An 18,571-nucleotide genomic window follows, 5' to 3' on the forward strand; every position below is an offset into this window, starting at 1 on the left:
AGGCCCAAAGAGCCAGAGCAGAACTACATCAGCTCAGAGAGTCAGCTCAAGATTGGGTGGGAAACAGATCGAGTGGGAAACAGATCGAGTACTCAGAACTCACTATGTTGGTTCTGAGTGCATTTCTGACGAGAGGCTAATGTCACTGCCACAGAGTAGGATCCCTTTCACCTTAGAGAATGAAGCCTTTCCAGTCTGAATATAGACACTTTTTAAATGAATTTGACATGTCTCAAGATTCACTCACTTATACCACCAGGATATTTTTGATCTCAGATTCTCCTTCTAGACACAGGGTGGACATATCCAAATAGATGGACCATGGGGTGGTGATTTACGATGCCAGACACTGACCTTGTTATTCATGCCATGCCCCAACCCCGATGCTGCTTCTTGTATGTTTTCTAATCCCAATAACACAGTTCGAGGAACTAGGATCTTACCCAGTGGCCCAAGCCAGGCTCATCTAGCTCATCTTTGATTCTTCCCTCTTCTTGACCACTCACACCAACTGGCCTCTGTATTAGCTTCCTACAGTTGTTTTAAAGTACCATGAAATGTATGACCGAAAGCAACAGACATTTATTCTCGTACAGATCTGGAGGCTAGATGTCCCACATCAAATGTTGGTAATGTTGCGATCTCTCTGAAGGCTCTTGGGGAAAATCTCTTCCATTCTTTTTCTTAGTTTCTAGTCATCTTGGCATGCATTGGTTGTAGATGCAATACTCCAATCTCTGTCTCTGTCACCACATGGCATTCTCCCCCATGTTTCTGTGTCTCTTCTCCTCTTCTTATAAGGACACAAGTCATATTGGATTTAGGACTCACCCTGAGTGGACCTTATCTTAACTTGATTACATCTGCAAAGACCTTATTTCCAAATGAAGTCACATTCATGGGTACTAACAGCTAGGGCTTCAATATATCTCCTTAAGGGATAAAGGTCAATGCATGACAATCTCTAAATTCTGTTAATTATACCTATTAACTATCTCTCAAGTCCATTTCTTCCTCTTCATCCTCACTACCATTCTCTTAAAAAACTCTTATCTGGATGCATTCAAAGCCTCCCAACAGTTCTGTTCCAGTCTTCCCACAACCTGGGGGAGATTATAGGTGTTTTTGTGTGTCTGCTTGTTTGCTTTCTTTTGTAAGATAGAGTGCTGGAAGTGGAATTATTGGATATCAAGGCGTATGTTTCTAACGTTTTGATAGATACTGGCAAATTTCCTCTCAAAAAGACATTCAAAATTGTAGCGCTATATGTGATGTCTGAGAGTGCCCTTTTCTATATAATCTTGCCAACACAAGATTTTATCAGTCTCTTTAATTTTTGCCAATCTGTCATCTCTTTAATTTTTGTCAATCTGTCAAATACCAGCGTTTTAATATTTTCATTTATGTTTTCCTCATCACCAGCGGCCTAGATCCCATATCATTGCTATGCTGAACGGTGGGCATGTCACATTGTGCTTCAGCTGCCCCATCTCCTTGCTCTGCTGTCACAGAAGCTCCAGGTGAAAAGTAGTTTCCAATTTCTATGTGCTCAGATACTAAGAGAGACACAAGATCCTTTAGAAAGTCCCATGGCGAGAGAGTAAGCATGCAGGTTGATACCTCCTTCTCTGTGACTGATGCTCTTGGAGCCCTCCCTGTATCGGGCTGGGGGATTGGAGGAGGGCATCCCTGCTCCTGCCGAAGCACCTTTCCTCCAGGCTTGCACCTCACAACCTGGTGACTCCTTTCATCCTTCCATGGACCCGCCTTCTGCTGCTGTAGGATAGATGGGGCGGTGGGGTGAGGGTAGGAGGACCAATTTGGCCAACTCTTCATAAGGCTGAGGGGAGTTGGGGCAGCTCCTGTATTTACAACATGTGGCTGTGTTGAGACTACTGGCCTCAGCTTTGGAGCTTTAGCCAAGATTTCAAGAGAACAGGAGACTCATGCAGCATTTCGCTACATAAATGTTACAAATGTGCATGTTTGTGGAAAAATGTCTGCACATCACCCTCACACTCTTACACTGAAATTTCTGTGTTATTGTGAGTGCGTGGGGACACTTTTACTTTTTGCTTTATACAGTTTTATATTGATTAAATTGTTGAAACAGCATTTGCTACTTTAGTATATGTAAAAATTTAAATATTAATAATTCATCTTTGGGAATCTCCTTTTTACTAGTTGTGAAGGGGGAGCTGATACAAAGACACCCCCTCTCCCGTATTATGAGCCTCATGGTGTTCCTGGCCTCACCTTTTCTTATCCTATAGCTCGTAACTGCACACGAACTTCATTTCTTTTATATAGATCTTTCCTCTGATTCAAGCCGGTTTTGCCCAGATAAAGGCTTTATGATTCATTCACTTTTTGCCCCCATCCTTGTCCTCTGTATGCCTGCTCCTTAAATCATTCGGCTTTAGGGCATGATTAACCGAGCCTCTGGTCTATAATCATGAGGACAAATAGGTTTCAGTTGAACTTTAAGGATAACATCTTGGCTTGAGATGTGTTTCAGCCCCAGCCCCATCGAGGCAGAGGGTCACGGGATCAGACGGGATGGCGCCATGGCCTGGACACAACGATCAGCTACCTCAACTCCCTTTAGTCATCCAATCGGTAGCACCCATGACCCCAACTCCCTTAGTTTCCACGACTACTGATTTCTTCCCTATATAATCTATACTCCCGAGATACTCAGGGAGACAGGCCTTTGAGTGATGGCTTGCCTGTGTCTCCGGGACCTGCAATTCTCTAATAAATGCTTTTTATTAGAGAACTTATTTAGCCCAAGTCCTGTGTCGGTCTTTTGGCTGAGCCGCTCAGGCAGCAGGAGCCCCTGACTCGTTTGCCCTCTAGGGTTTCAGTCAGGGCAGGAAAAAAAATGAGAAGTCATCTTCCTCTCACTGTAGTAACAGTTTGTGTGACACCCTTATAAGCAGCCTTCCAATTTCAGTGTTCTGTCCAATGACATGAGGTTGTGACTGTGTGAGCTGGATCATCCAGAGATCTGCACAGTCACAGGAAGGCATAGGTCTCCCACAGCTCCCAGCGCCCATTCTTCTCCCTCAGGCCAGATCACCAGGATCGGTCCAGATTGTCTGCTTTGCCAATGTCCTAAAAATGACAGGCCACTACTAAGCACATGGGTCTAGAAATGCTCCCAAAATCAAAGCATCAAACAGGATGATATCTCTGGTTTGTTTGGTTCATAGAGTAAAGCCTGCGATTATACTCAGTTTGTGTCTGTGCAGGACTCGGGTGGGGACACTTTTTATTAGGTACTGGAGTGAGCAAGTTTAGTTCAGTCCTGCCTTTGTGCCCATGACTGTGCTGACCCTAAAATGGTGTATTTTTTATTTTACTCCCCATAAAATTTTAGCTTTTTGACAGCATTTTGTCCACACCTAGCACTGGATGTGATGCCTGGCAAATATGTAATAAATAATTAGTGTTTCAGTATGGAAATTTTAAGTTTGGCTACCTTGATATTCCACCAACAGCTAACCCTTTTAATTTCTTCCCTATATCTTTTGTGTCTATCACCCCATAAAAATATGAATTTGTTTAAGGCAATGATTATGTCTTACACATGCCCATTTCACCAAAAGCTAGCACAGCGAGTGAGTGGTGTCAGCTAATTTAAAATTCATTTAAAAACATTTGGAACCCAAGTGCCAGCTAGCAAAACAGACTACTGGGTTGTGTTTCAAGTCAGAAGCCCCGATCACTCTTCACCACTCTTGAGCACCTGACCAGCTCCTGAAGCACAATCAGACTTCTTGGATACAGATAGCCCTTGAACACATAATTTAATTGAAAAACTTCAAAGAGTTCTCTGTGCCATCTCTGAAGAGAAACACAAGCTCAGAAGTCTTGGAGACAGCACTCAGATAAATACCTTCCCATGAACTCAGTATCAGGCATGCAATAGAATCTTTGCAAGATAAATTTAAATAACAATAAACTCTTCTGTGTAAAGTTAAATAGAATGTGACAACCCAGCTCTCCTCTGTGCAATACTCAAGATTCCATTGTCGTTTATTAGTCAATTTTCCCCTTTCCTCCCTTCTTTCCTTCTTTCCCTCCTTCCTTTTCTTTTCTTTCTTTCCTTTTTTTGTTTCTTCTTTTCTTTTCTCTCTCTCTCTCTCTCTCTCTCTCTCTCTCTCTCTCTCTCTCTCTCTCTCTCTCTCTCTCTCTCTCTCTCTCTCTCTCTCTCCTTTTCTGCCTCTAACACCCCTATTTGGGAATACCTGTACAAGGTTTTACGGGATTTTTAAAAAAGGAAAGAAACAGACTGTTCCAAAGGTGTGCATCTGACATGCACTCTGAAAATAATTTTAAAATTAGCCTTTTCCTTTTGAAAAAAAAAAAAAAAGTCAATGTTTTGATACCCTATACCTTTACTTTCTTTCTAAGACTGAGAACAGAGGGCAAACGAGTCAGGGGCTCCTGCTGCCTGAGCGGCTCAGCCAAAAGACCGACACAGGACTTGGGCTAAATAAGTTCTCTAATAAAAAGCATTTATTAGAGAATTGCAGGTCCCGGAGACACAGGCGAGCCATCACTCAAAGGCCTGTCTCCCTGAGTATCTCGGGAGTATAGATTATATAGGGAAGAAATCAGTAGTCGTGGAAACTAAGGGAGTTGGGGTCATGGGTGCTACCGATTGGATGACTAAAGGGAGTTGAGGTAGCTGATCGTTGTGTCCAGGCCACGGCGCCATCCCGTCTGATCCCGTGACCCTCTGCCTCGATGGGGCTGGGGCTGAAACACATCTCAAGCCAAGATGTTATCCTTAAAGTTCAACTGAAACCTATTTGTCCTCATGATTATAGACCAGAGGCTCGGTTAATCATGCCCTAAAGCCGAATGATTTAAGGAGCAGGCATACAGAGGACAAGGATGGGGGCAAAAAGTGAATGAATCATAAAGCCTTTATCTGGGCAAAACCGGCTTGAATCAGAGGAAAGATCTATATTAAAGAAATAAAATTTGTGTGCAGTTACAAACTAAAGGTCAAGAAGAGGGGAGGCTGGGAACACCGTGAAGCTTGTAATACGAGGATCCTTGTATCCGGTCCTTCTTTAAAACCTCTATAATAAAAAAATAAATAAATAAAACAATTAACCAACCAGTTAATTCATTTATTAGTTACGTATTATCTACAATGTGTGGTCACGTCTAATCAATACTATTTCTTATTCTTCTAGATGTCTCTGGGTCTCTGGGTCCTTTGCTGCTGTTATTGCTTCTCTCAGGTCAAGATCTTTTTTCCCTCTATAGTAGCTCGCCCCTTTTTTGTTGTGACTCCTTTTTGTTCTCTGCTCATCTAGTGAGTTTAATATTCAGAACAATTTTAAGTCGTTATGTATATCTTGATACAGAAAAGTATCATAGAGCAAGCTTCCTTTTCTGCTTTTACATGCACATTTTTGACCTTGAAAACTCTCTCTCTCTTTTTTAACCTCTGTGTCTTTTACATATTCAGGGCATTTTTCACATCTTAGAATTATTCCATCCTGTATCTGATTACCAGGTGAGTCTTCTTAAAACACAGTTCTGATCATTTTATTTTCTTTCCCAGAAATCTTCAATGCTTTTTGATTGCTTACAGGAACAAGCTCAAACTCCTTATCCTGGCATTTATGGAATCATCTAATCATGTCTCAATTTCCCTTTCCTGCCTTATCTCATACTATTCTCCTAAAAAATCTTACTCAGGTTAAGTTGATTTTCCTGGTGTTTCCAAGTACACTGCATTTCATTTTTTTAAAAATCAAAAATTTAACAAGTTATCTGCCTCCATTTTTTTTTGTGCTTGTTCCATTTTTTCCATCATCTCTGAATGTTATCCATATCCTGGTAATTTTGCCAGATGCAACTCTAGTAACCTTTCCTCCACAAAACCGGCTTCACCTCCTGCCTCAAGCAGTGATTCTCCAAGCAGTTATGGTCCATTTCACACAGAAACATATTTTATTTTTTAATTGGCAGGATTATATACTTTTTATAATTGTTATTTATGTTTGTATATTTTCATGCCAATTTTTCCACAATACGAGATCAGGATGTGTCTTACACTTTCCTCTCTACATCCTTCAGTATATAAAATGCCCCACGTTTAACAAAACTCAACAAATAATGATTTCCTCCATGTAGCTGAATTCTAGAGCTGGGGTGAGACCTAGAGATATGATAGGTTGGTTGATTGATTAATGGAGTCTGAACTACAGAATACTTTAAATCTTTGAGCCTAGCAATGTACTCAAAATAACAGATTTTGACTAAGTGGCTTTTATTAGCACATAATTGTCGAAGCTGATTTATAAAGAAACATGTGTAGCACAGATGAGCAGTTTGATGCTAAAGTAAATCTAAAAAATGGCTAAAATTAATCTTTGGAGAGATCTTTCCACCGTCTGATGATCTTGTCAAAGTTTAAAGGCTCAGCTTCTGATTAAGACTAACGCTCCTGATTTGGTATTCAGCGAAGTCCCAGATTGAGATTCCTCGTGATATTTCCCACTTGCAGGGCCACTTCATTCCAGCAGGTGGCACTGCTTCTCTACAGAAATTTTTTGTGATTCATTCAATGGCCTCCCTCCTTATTCGCATTGTTCCTGCAGAGGCCTGACCCAGAAAAGCAATTTGAATATTTTACAATAGTAGAAATAAGATTGATTACATTTATTATATATTCCTTGATAGACAAGTGTTTCAAAAAAGCCATTTTTTTAATGGCTTTTATTTTCACATTTCTGATCTTGGAAGACCAGGTTTCTCATTATTATCCTTGGGCCCTTCACACATTGAGAGGATCTTTCAGATCTTGTAATCAGTTGAGACTGAGAAAACTTGAGAAGACATCCAGGCCCACCCTTTCCTTCTTCAGATGAGGCTCTTACAGCCCAAATCCCTGGCCAAGGTCATTCATAAAGTCAAAGGCAGGAGTGAAACCGAGATCTCCTGTCAGTCACCTTCACTGTCCCATCTTGTAGTGGCCTTTAGATGCCACTTAACATCAGGAATGCTCTGCCACTCAATGTATTGGGACCAAAGCCAACATTGATTTTAATTTAAGAAGCTGCCAGGAGGAGTCCCAAAATAGGAGTGCGTGTGTGTGTGTGTGTGTGTGTGTGTGTGTGTGTGTGTGTAGAACAGGGATTTTGTACAATTAAAATTGTCATTGTGTCATCTGACCTGTGGTAAAGCCTCAACAAGTATTTGTTGAATGAATGAAGGATGGAAGTAAACGAAAGAAGAAAGAAATGAGAAAAAAAAGAGAGGGAAGGAGAAACAGAAGGGAAGGAAGGGAAGGAAGGGAAAGTAAACAGAAAAAGAGTAGGAGAGGGAGGGAGGGAGGGAGCCCAGTCAAATCGTAGCAGCTCTGATCACTAGTGACATCTGGTAGCTCCTGAGATGATTCATTCTGGTTTAGAGCACTCTTAGAAATAAGATGTAGAATACTTTCTGGCCAACTGAATTATTTTATTAGCTCTCATTTCATCCTGTTTTGACTCAGGCAATAAATTAAAAGGGGAATTCAGCAGTTGATTTGTCTTGGTGAGGCTAAATCTCCACTCACCGCTGTGTCAAGTCTGGAAAAATGGGCTGGCATCTGGCGGCCCTCTGCCATTCCCCCTGCTGACATCATGGAAACTGCCCATTCATGAGGCAGATGGAACCTGCAAGTTTTGGGAAACAAGACCGTATTTAGAGTCAGAAAAATTCCAGAAAATCTAAACGCGTAGATTTATTAGACTCATGTCTAGAATTAGAATTATCCTTCTAAGTGGAAGCAGAGCCTAGAGGTTGTATCCCGAGACAAGAAGTACAACTCCTCCTGATTCCAACTCAAACATAAATTTTCAGATCATATTTCTTATTATATATTTAATTCTAGAGGCAAAGCCTAAATGTCCTGAATTTTATTTCAGTGATTTTCCTTCAGATCCTGTCTCTCTATGGAGCAATGTCTCATGCCATGGATCTCATTTGAACTATTTAGCTATCAAAATTCACATGTCCAATGTCTCGCTCAGAACCTTGCTAACTGACCAAGAAAATTTTTCTGAAGTACTAATTCTTATCTTAGAGAGCATATTTGGTTTTTAACACAGGCCTCCTAGAAACATGACGCTTTAGCTCAGGAGTGACATCTACTTTGCCAGTGGTGATTTCTGGCCTTATATCATGTTGTGAGGGAGGTGGGTTTGCGTTCCTTCTGTACTCCACTTGGTTGCCTGCCAGTCACACCACCTGGGCGGCCATATGTTCTTGCGAATGTATGAAGAGGTTATATGAGAAAGTCATTCATTTAGCCAACGTGATTGAGGACCTGCTGGGGGCCAGGCTCTATGTTGTCAGGGCCTAAGGCACAAAATGATGTGAAAGTAGATCTGTGACTTTAGGGAAGAGCCAGGCAAGGATTTTGCTGATTACGGTGCAAAGTGCTGAATGCTGGAGACAGGGAGAGAAGGGGAGAACTTCAGGGTTGGTAAAGAGGTAGGTTGCAGGAAATGGCAGCTGTTCAATGCCAATGGAGAGAGAGAGAGGAAAGAATCAAGGGTGACCTCCAGTTTTATTTTGGATACCAGGCAGGTAGAGTAAAGAGAAATAGGCAGGGATAGTCATAGGGAGAATCATAGTTACGCAAAAGTGTGTGTGTGTGTGTGTGTGTGTGTGTGTGTGTGTGTGTGTGTGTGTGTGTGTGTGTGTGTGTTTGCATGATAAAATGTGAATGTGGGGGTGGGGGGGTGGGGGATGGTATATTTTCAGTTTAAGGGATGAGCGATTTTGAGCCTAAAGAAAGATAATTGTTAGGAGGCCTCACTGTTACCAACTAGGAATACAGTACGCATCACAATCTTTATCATAGTCATGACATTTCAGTTTTTAAAAGGCCATGGTTGGTTTTCTCATCATCCTATAAGAGGTCAAATATGCATAGTTCTTGCATTTCAAGCACTTGTGACTAAGGAAAACCGCACAGATGAAAACAATAGGACAAACCAGCATACATCCAGCCTAACCACAGAGTAATAAGAAACATGAGCAAGGTCCTGTGGGAGCCTTCCTCTGCCATCCGCATCACCCAGCACTGGGCCAGGGCTAGCAAACAGGCTGTCATGTTGCTAAGACAACACTCACATTTCTCGATGGTTAAAGAATAACATCACTTGCTTCGTCATCTACAAATATCTACAAATAAAACTTTTTAGCAGACCATAAGGCATTCCTGACCAAACAGTTCCTCAAGGCTGATGTTGTTTGGGAGGTGATAGGACTTGCTCGAGGTGTCTGCAGCACCATTGCAACTTCCTTCTGGCTCCATTTGACCTTCTCTGTGCTATGTATCTAGTAGCCATAAACTTTTGAAATAGTCTACTAGTACTATACCTCAATCTAAAAAAATAGCTGGAAAATTGAAAACTCGGAGTGCCCCGAATGGCTTTGTATTTGTCTTTGGACAGTGGAGAAGCGTGGTGTGTTTTTTTCCGTTGCTCTGTAATGCTCTTGGTATGAAGCGCATTAAATATGAGTCAGGATGATAAAGCTCCCTCAAAGGTCTCTCTGAATACTTGCTCTGGGACTTATTAATGATGATAAAGAAGCCCAAGTGAAATGCCAGGGCCCTGCTCCTTTTTCAGAGTCCATACCTCAGTGGAAATAATGCAATATATAACTTAGAAGGAATTTAAAATAATGATGAGTATTTGTAGGTGAGTCAAATTTAGGAAAACCCCATGCCTTCGAAGCTATTCCATGAAAAAAGAGTCCAGTGACTTTGCTTTTGGGAAACTCTCAAGGTTTTTTGTCCCTCAGGGGCATCACTGACGTCTGAAGGGTTCTGAGAGCTTCTGCAGTGGATGACTCCACGGAGGCCTTCAGGCTAAACAAACAGAAAATGTCCACTGGTGAGTATTTCAGTTCCCTGCTCTAAGGGTGCATATTATCATCTTTGTCTTCTGTGTCCCCTACACAACCTTTAGTGAAAGCGGAAGTGCACTTACATACTTTGGAAAAGGTGAGTTAAAGTTTTGGGATGAATGTGAAGACTTGCTGCGATACGGCAAAAGGAAAGGCTGGCTTTAGGGCAGAGCTGACATACGAGTTCCATGGACCATATAGAGTGAAAAGTGGGATAAACAGAGGTGCTGTGGGAGTTCAGAGGAGGGACATGCAATGCAGGTGTGAGTAGGTCAGAGAAGGCTTCCTAAAATGATAGCTAAATTGAAACCTGAAGGATGAATGGGAGGTATCCAAGGGTTCTAGTCTCACTATTGGATGTAGCAAATTACCTCAAAGCTTAGAGTCTTAAACATTCCCCTTAGCTCATAAATGAGAGGGTCAGGAAGTTGGGAGGGTCTTGGTTGGGCAATTCTCATCTGGAGTCTCTCAGGTGTTTGCCTCCAGATGATGGCTGGGCTGCCGTCATCTGAGGGCTAGCGTTCGAGCTTTCTAGGATGGCTGAAACAAAGTACCACAAACTGGGGGATTTAAAATAACAGAAGTGTGTGGAAGTCCAACATCAAGGTATCAGCAGAGTATTCATACACACGGTCCAGAGAAAAGCCTTGGGACTGAAAATCTACCCCCCGTAAGCAGAAGGCAGGGAAAGACTGAAGAAAGAGGCAGAGGCCACTCCAGCCTGCCACTTAACAGAGTGTACGTGTGAAGGGAAACTTACATGTGAGGCACGTCTTGGGCAAGATGAAGTGGATATCCTCCACGCCGCTTGGCACCTGCCAACAGGAAATCTATAGAACAGGGCAGGAGGGACAGGGGAACTGGGATGTGACCCATCCCAGGTAAGGGAAGAGCTTTCCACGCTTGTCCGGGTCAGGACAACAACCTTTTCCAGGAGCCAACACGCCATGTGACGTGGGGGAGAGGTACTGGTTTATGTCAGAAGTATCAATTATGATCAGTCTCTGAGGGGGTTCATGGGGAGCACTTGCTCTTCTGGGTCTAGCTTGAGGGGCTGGCCGCCTCCCCTCCACGCAGAGCCATGCTGTCTCTGAAAACTCTAAGTGAAGATCATTGTTTGTCCCTTTCTAGCTTTTGGTAGTTTTGCCGGCAATCCTTGGCTAATAGACGGATCCCATCAATCTCTGTTTTCGTTGTCATGTGGCATTCTCCCTGCCTATCTCTTCACAAGGTCGTCTTTTCTTTCTGTGTGTCAATGTGTCCAAATTCCTGTCTTCTTATAAGAACACCAGTCACTAGATTAGGGACCATTCTAATCCACTGTGAATTGATCTTAACTTAGTTATCTTTGCAAAGACTCTGTTTCCAAATAAGGTCACATTCACAGGTTCCACAAGTTAGGAGCTGAATATGCCTTTTTGGGGATCACAGTTCAACCCATACTAGCTAGTCAGGGCTGAATGTCTATGATGGCTCACTCACATGGCTGGCATTTGAGGCTGGAGCTCAGCCTGGCTGTTGACCAGAGCGCCGAAGTGTGGAAGTCTGAGAGTAGCCAAACTTCTTACATGATGATTGATTACCCTATAGCTAGCAAACTTCCTGAGAACTAGGAGGTAGCTTCATGGCCTTTCCTAGCCTTGCCTCAGAAATTATATGGCACCATTTCTGCCATACTCTCTGTTGGTTGCAGCCATCACTAGCCTGCCCAGAACCAAAGAGAGGGATGTGGACCACACCTCTCAATAGAAGGAATGTCAACAAATTTGCGAGCGTGTTTGACAGTTGCCAAACTAAGCAAAAGTGAGTGGTGATGGTGCTAGTGCTGGTAACAAACAGGGCCGAAGGCTTGCAAAAAGCCAAATCAAAGGCATTTTGCAATTTGTGTGCAATTATTTCCAGACCGTTTCCTCAAAGGCTAGTTAGCATGAAACTTAAAAGATAATACACGGAAATGAGATGGGCATGTAACTTTCTGTAAAGATATAATTAAACTCAGGAAAAATGACTTCTCCCCTCTCCTTTCTCTCTATTCTTTCTTTTCTCTTGTTTTTTGTTTGTTTACTTCCTTCCTTCCTTCCTTCCTTCCTCCCTCCCTCCCTCCCTCCCTCCCTCCCTCCCTCCCTCTCTTCCTTCCTTCCTTCCTTCCTTCCTTCCTTCCTTCCTTCCTTCCTTCCTTTCTTTCTTTTCCTTTCTCCTTTCCTCTTTCTTCCCATTCGTCTATCTATCCCTCCTTTCTTTCCTTTTTTTCCTCTTCCTTCTTTCTTTTTTTTCTCTTTTACTTTGCAATCTCCAAGCATGCAGTGGAAGGATTAACGTTTATGTTTCATAGTACAGAATCAAGTTTAGATACTATATATGTGTCCAGGCATGACCCTTACTTATAGTATAAACAAACAATATCTTAATTTATGAATTAATAAATCGATATTCTCTAATATATATTACAGCACCAAACAACTATGCATATTTTAGAGTTAAGCCAATCTAATCATAGGCTAGTTATGTTGCTTCAGATTAAATAACAAAACTATATAGAAAAATAAAAGGATATATGTCAAATATTGAAGATAATAATCTGAGGATGGTGGCATTCTGGAGTGATTTTTTATTCCTCTCTTTACACATTTCTGTAGTTTTAAAATAACTTCAATAGACACATGTCACTTTTAGAAGATATTAAACTATTAAGATGTTATGTTTCTAATTTTGCTTAAATTTTTGCTTAAAAATTAGAGAAAATATTTTATTTTTCTACAGCTTGAAAGTTAAAACTTTCTTAAATGCCTTTGTATAAAGGAGTAAAATATTCATTTTCACATAGAACTTGGAAGGTGGTCTAGGGAGCTACTTTGTAGTATCTTCAAGGAAAGTCTCTCAGAAGAAATAACATTTTTGCTGAGTCCTAAAGAAAAAGAAGCCAATTAATAAAGAGTTCTAAGCAGAGGAAACAGCAAGTTCAAAGACCTGGGAATGCAGGTGTGCCCAGCTTGTGTGAGAAACACGTAGATGGTTCCTGTGGCCGAAGCATAGCATGAGGGATGGGGGAGCACCTGAGATGAGGGTGGAAAAGGATGGAAAAAAGTATCAAATGACCCAAATTTTGTAAGGCGGGTCTTGACAAACTTTTTCTGTGAAGGGTGAGAAAGTTGATACTTTAGGATTTGTGGTCCATACAATCTTGTGAAACTGTTCAACTCTGCTGTTATATTAGAAACAGCCACAGACAATTTGTAAATAAATGAGTGTGGTTATGTTTCAATAAACTTTATTTCTCGACCCTGTAATTTGAAATTCATGTAATTTTCATGTGTCATGAGACCTTCTTTTGAGTGTTTTCAGCCATTTAAAAATAGCGAACTCAATCTTGTGTGATGGGCAGTACAAACACAGGCAGTGGGCCAGCTTTCGCCTAGGGCTGTAGTCTGTTTATTCCTGCTCAAAGACCGTGATGAGAGGCACACATTTTTCCTAAAAGCAATAGGAATTTCTTGAAGGATTTTAAGGGGGTGTGGAGCTGTGTTTGTGACATCGTTTCATTCACACTTTTATAAAATTGCTTTGGAGACTGTAGAGAGCGAGCGTAGGGGACGGTGAGTGGAAATGGAGAGGCAGATTAGGAATCCGAAGGTGAGGCCCAGCAGACAATGGTGGGCAGGACGAGGGGGGCTGTTGGATCTATAAACATCTACCCCTGTGCATAAGGGAACTGGTGATGATTCAGACCCCATGGAGCACCAGGGCCTGTGCAGGTACCTTACACATTTCCTCTTTATTTGAAGCCAAGTGCAATTCTTTGCCTTTTCTCAAACATTCCTATTTTCAGCTTTAAAGATTCCTGAAATCTTGCTATTCTAGTATTGTTTTTTCAATAACAACATTGTCACTAGACAGTTCCTTTTACTTGGGAGATTGATATACTTATAAATTGGAAGAATCAAATTGCTTGTAATTTCTAATTAGTCAGATAATTTGCCTATGATACCTGAAAGTAGAAAGCATGGACTGAAAGATAGGAACCAAAGAATGATGTTTTTTTAGTAGTTGAAGTAAGGTAGACCAGGGCAAATTGTCCTTTCTGGAGGAAGCTAGAGAATGGGGGTGAAGGAGAAAGAAAATAAACTGTTATTTGCTTAACGGTGTCCCTTTCAAATTCATACATTGAAGCCCTAACCCTCAATACCTCAAAATGTAACTGTATTTGGAGATAGAATCTTTAAAGAGGTAATTAAGTTAAAACTAAGTCATTAGGAAGTCTTTATAAGAAGACACCCTCATCCTATATGATTGATGTCTCTATAAGAAGAGATTAGAACATAGGACAGAGGAAAGACCATGTGAAGACACAGAAAGAAGGCGGTCATCTACAAGCCAAGGAGAGAGGCCTCGGAAGAAGCCAACCCTGCTGACACCTTAATCGTGGACTTCTAGCCTCCAGAACTGTGAAGCAAAAAAAAAAAAAAAAAAGTTCTGTAGTTTAAGCCATCCAGTGTGTGGATTTTACTATAGCGCCCTAACAAACTCAAACACTAACCAAAAGTATAAGTGGAATGTGTTGCCTATTTATGTAGAGATTCTTTGGGCCGGAGTTGGTTGCTATTATAATTATCCTGAGTATGACTAGGGCTAGGACATCGTAACAACTTTTATGACCTTAAAATGCATTTTCTTTATCTCTGTGCCTGTAGGAGGAAAGTAGAGGCTGAAGTGCCTCTCCAGTAAGTGCCGTGAGTGCTGGACTAAGGAAACCATCCTTAACACATTCAAGCGAACGATTCAGAGTCATCTGGCTTAATTGTCCCTTTGTCGATCTCTGTAAAATCGTTGGAATGACATTGATGTTCTGCGTCAAAAGGTTATTATGACTTGGCTTCATTTCCTCCGTTAAAGATGATTTCAGAGTATATTGCTTCGTTCTTCTATTCTGCACTTTTAAATCTATATGGCTTTTCTAAGTAAAATATAAAATATGCTTGCAATTTGAGTTCTGTTTGAAATTATAGCCATAGCAGCCTAACCTCCTTAAAATCCCTCTTTCTCTCTTACAGTTCTCCTTTTTCATCATCATCATCATCATCATCATCATCATCATCATCATCATAATAATAAACTTAAATTTTTTAAAAAACATGTGACTGCATAGCTAAGTGATTCAATTCTCTACTTGTTCTGCAGCTACATGGAGCTAGAAGAAGGAATGCAGAATGGAGGGAAAGGAGAGTCAAGGAGACTGGGAGGGTTATTCTCTTTTGCTTTCATTCCCCAGCTCTGTCCTCTGCCCTTGCACACCCTGCTCTGTGACCTGGGAGGTGACCTCAACGGACTGTGTCACTTGAGCTTTTGCCCTCTTCTTTCTGGTGGGCCCAGCCAGTGAGAAGCACAAGTAAGGAGGGAGGGAGGCATAGAGAGAGGTCTGGCTATTTATCTCCCCCTACCCCTGCATGCCTTGCCACAGTTCTGGAAGTTTCTTTACCTCTGGCTAGAGTTCCTGTTGGTTGGCTCCAGGAAGAGCAACCCTTCCCTTTGCCCCTTTAGGCTTAGGGATAGTAATGGCTCCTGTCTCTACTGTTGCTGGTCCCTGGGTGCTTCACCATTCCTTATTTATTTCCTTTAACTCTATCTACTTCTTTGCAAATAGTCTTTTCGTTAAACAGTTCTCAGTTAAACCTTTGAGTATACAAATGCTGGGACCTTAACTAATACAAACTCATGGTTCAGAGGACATTTGCTTTCTTGTATTAGATACCTAAAGCAGTATCTTGTATTCTGGCAAACTTTGGTATCCTTTCTCCTTGTGCATACTTTATGGAGAAGCAATATACTATAGGTAACCATAACTAATCTCTAAGTGAATTCTTGTACATTTTAGTCACTCATGCATATGCATTCTTGTGGTGTTTACCAGGCACACACATAAGCCAGGCTAGGAAGAAGTCAGGATAAAGACCCCTGTGTGAAGTAATAACAGATATATGTATAATCTCCAAGGATGCTCTGGTAAATGTTTAAAAACCAGCTTTCTTGGGGTGGGCGAAACCCTGATTTGTGGCATTTGCCATTTTCTGTGGTGTAAATATTTCCACTATGGCCAATTTCAAACCACCAGTGTGACATCATTGAACATAAAATGGAAGAGATGCTACTTAACCATCAGCTCTTGTGAGCTGGTACAAGCCAGCTCCAGCATGCCATAGTTTATATCCAGCTATAGATAGATAGAGATGGACACTTTTACATTACAGTGGGACTTTAATAGGTTAAAACATTATAGTAGTTTGTTGAGAAAGTCATTGTGTGACAAAATGGGGATATGAATTAGTTAGCAGGTGAACATAAATAGGAAGCACAGGTGTGTTTGTGTTCTCAGTGGAGGGTACAACTGCTATTCAATCATTCCAAGTTTCAAATGCAAATTGACGTCAGCTTCGTAATTCTAGGATCCTGGAATCCTAGAATTTGCCTCGGTCTCTAAATTATTGGATGTGCTGGTGTATTATTGCAAATAAAGCTTTAGATACAGCTTGAGGGTTTACTTTTCTCCTTTCTCAACTCAGTTTTATGGCCAGTTAGCAACAAGGGAGAGAGTGTAAAAAATGATCTAAAATTGATAGAACAACCAATGCAGTTTCATTTGATGTTCTCTGAATATATTCCTGAAGTGGGACCAAAATTGCATAACCAAATCTCAGAATCTAGAACCCAGGAGACAGCCCTTAAAGAGTGAACGAACAAAGTTTAAAGAGAACAATAAATAGAACAGTAAATAGGAGGTATTAAAGCTACAGTACTTATAACCCCCAACTATGGGCCATGATGAAAATACAAATAGGTTCTAAAGTGTTTAGAGAAATTCTGGGATGAAAAGAATACTATAAATTATTATGGATAACTAGTTAAATTTTAAGTTAATACCAAACTTCTTGAAATGAAATAAATACTAGCCACAATCCCCTACATGTTATATCATTAAACGAAACTCTCAAAAATCCAGTTGGAGGACTGGATAGAACTTTGGAAATTTATTCCAATATTTTTTAAATGTATGTGCAAATTGAATTTCACAATTACATGAGATTTAAAATACATGAATAAGACTAGGTGGTATTCCGAATTGGGTGTGTGTGGGGGGGGTGCTAGGAGCAGTCAGCTCTCTGTGCAGCAATATGGAAGTATATTGTCTGTAAAGAATTTAAAAACAATAATAAAACTGACTACATGTCACTCTGCTTTTAATCATCTCCATGTGCTAGCAGTTCTAAACAATGTCAGTGATGAAATGCTCCTTGAAAAAAGTCTGTTGTTGGTTTAAATTCTTAACAATTTCTATGGTTACTATTAAATTTATACGCGCGCACACACACACACACTATATATACTATATATATTACATATATATATACATATATATATATTACATATATATATATATATATAAATGCTCCTAATTCGCAGGTATTTATTACTTGTCCTTTCATAAACATTGTAGTCTACATAGAAGTTAATTTGGAAGATTCCCGGCTATCTCATTGGCCCCTAATGCATGTGGATTTAGCCACACACACTTGTTTCTGGAGTAAGTTCATAATGCCATGGAATTGTTCCCATTTACTTCTGTCAAAGTCCATGTGTCCATACTCTAGGGTATTATATACACTCGCATCTAAGTAGTAGATTTGAGATAAACAATGGTAGCACAGAGATTATTAAGAGAAAGAAACAGAACTAGGTTATTTTAATTCTTTGTCACCACTTTTTTCATTTGTGTTTAACTTAAAAATGGTAAAATTGAAAAATAAAACAGTAAAACTGATAGCTATAGGATGTAATATTTTTGTTTTGCTAGTACAAAATAAATTCCTGCACAATATAGTTTTTTGAATTTGACTAATATCCTTAACATAGAATTTTATTCTAATTTTTAATTGTTTTAAAATTAAAGAAAAATGAAGGAAATAAAAACATTACATTAGTGGTATGATTAAAAGGCAACTAAATTTTAACTTTTGTGGATATTTCACCTTTTTAAAAATCACTTTTTAAAAATCATGCTAATTTTTATTAGCATGATTGTATGTAGAAACTTTAATAAATGAAGATGTTAACTGTCTGTATTTATATCCTAATATTATTTATTTCATTTCATATTTGTACTAAAAGTAATTTTGTCATAAAGAGAAAGAGAGTGGAAGATGCTATGTTCCAGGTGTTAAATACACTGGGTATATATGTTGGGTAAATATGCTCGGTTTATGAGAGCCTTATATAAGTCACCTAAGAACCTCAATATGTTTCCTGCAAAACATAATACTTGGAGATGGAATTTTCCTTAAAATCTCTTACGAGAAACCAATAAAGTGAGGATGTTGCTACTATCACATTTCAACTTTGCCTACTCGATCTGCTGTCTCATATATATATATATTTGCTATTATTTCTCATTTATTCACTAGCAGTTCAATAGCATTAAACACCGTACTTGTTTTCTCATTTGTTTCATATTATACCAACTTCTCCCTATAGGTTGTCATGTATTTTTGTCAATTAAAAAAAATTTTTTTTCAGTTGCAGTTGACATATAATATTAGTTTCAGGTGTATAACAGTGATTAGACATTTATATAACTTACAAAGTGATCACC

General features: G+C 40.1%; 1 long non-coding RNA gene across 5 annotated transcripts in view; it reads left to right on the forward strand.

Moving 5' to 3' along the window:
- Positions 1–9,203: 9,203 nt before the first annotated feature.
- The window catches only part of LOC111737164, a 31,781-nt gene continuing 22,413 nt past the window's right edge, over positions 9,204–18,571 (forward strand). For 2 of the 5 annotated variants that reach the window (XR_002779375.1, XR_002779374.1), the window contains exons 1-2: positions 9,215–9,920; positions 14,622–14,788. This is a non-coding gene — a long non-coding RNA (uncharacterized LOC111737164). Of the gene's footprint in view, positions 9,921–14,621; positions 14,913–15,108; positions 16,454–18,571 lie in introns of those variants that run through there. The other 3 variants (XR_002779376.1, XR_002779373.1, XR_002779372.1) reach the window with 3 other exon arrangements.

This window comes from Pteropus vampyrus, unplaced genomic scaffold (assembly GCF_000151845.1).
Source record: "Pteropus vampyrus isolate Shadow unplaced genomic scaffold, Pvam_2.0 Scaffold24, whole genome shotgun sequence".
NCBI lineage: Eukaryota > Metazoa > Chordata > Mammalia > Chiroptera > Pteropodidae > Pteropus > Pteropus vampyrus.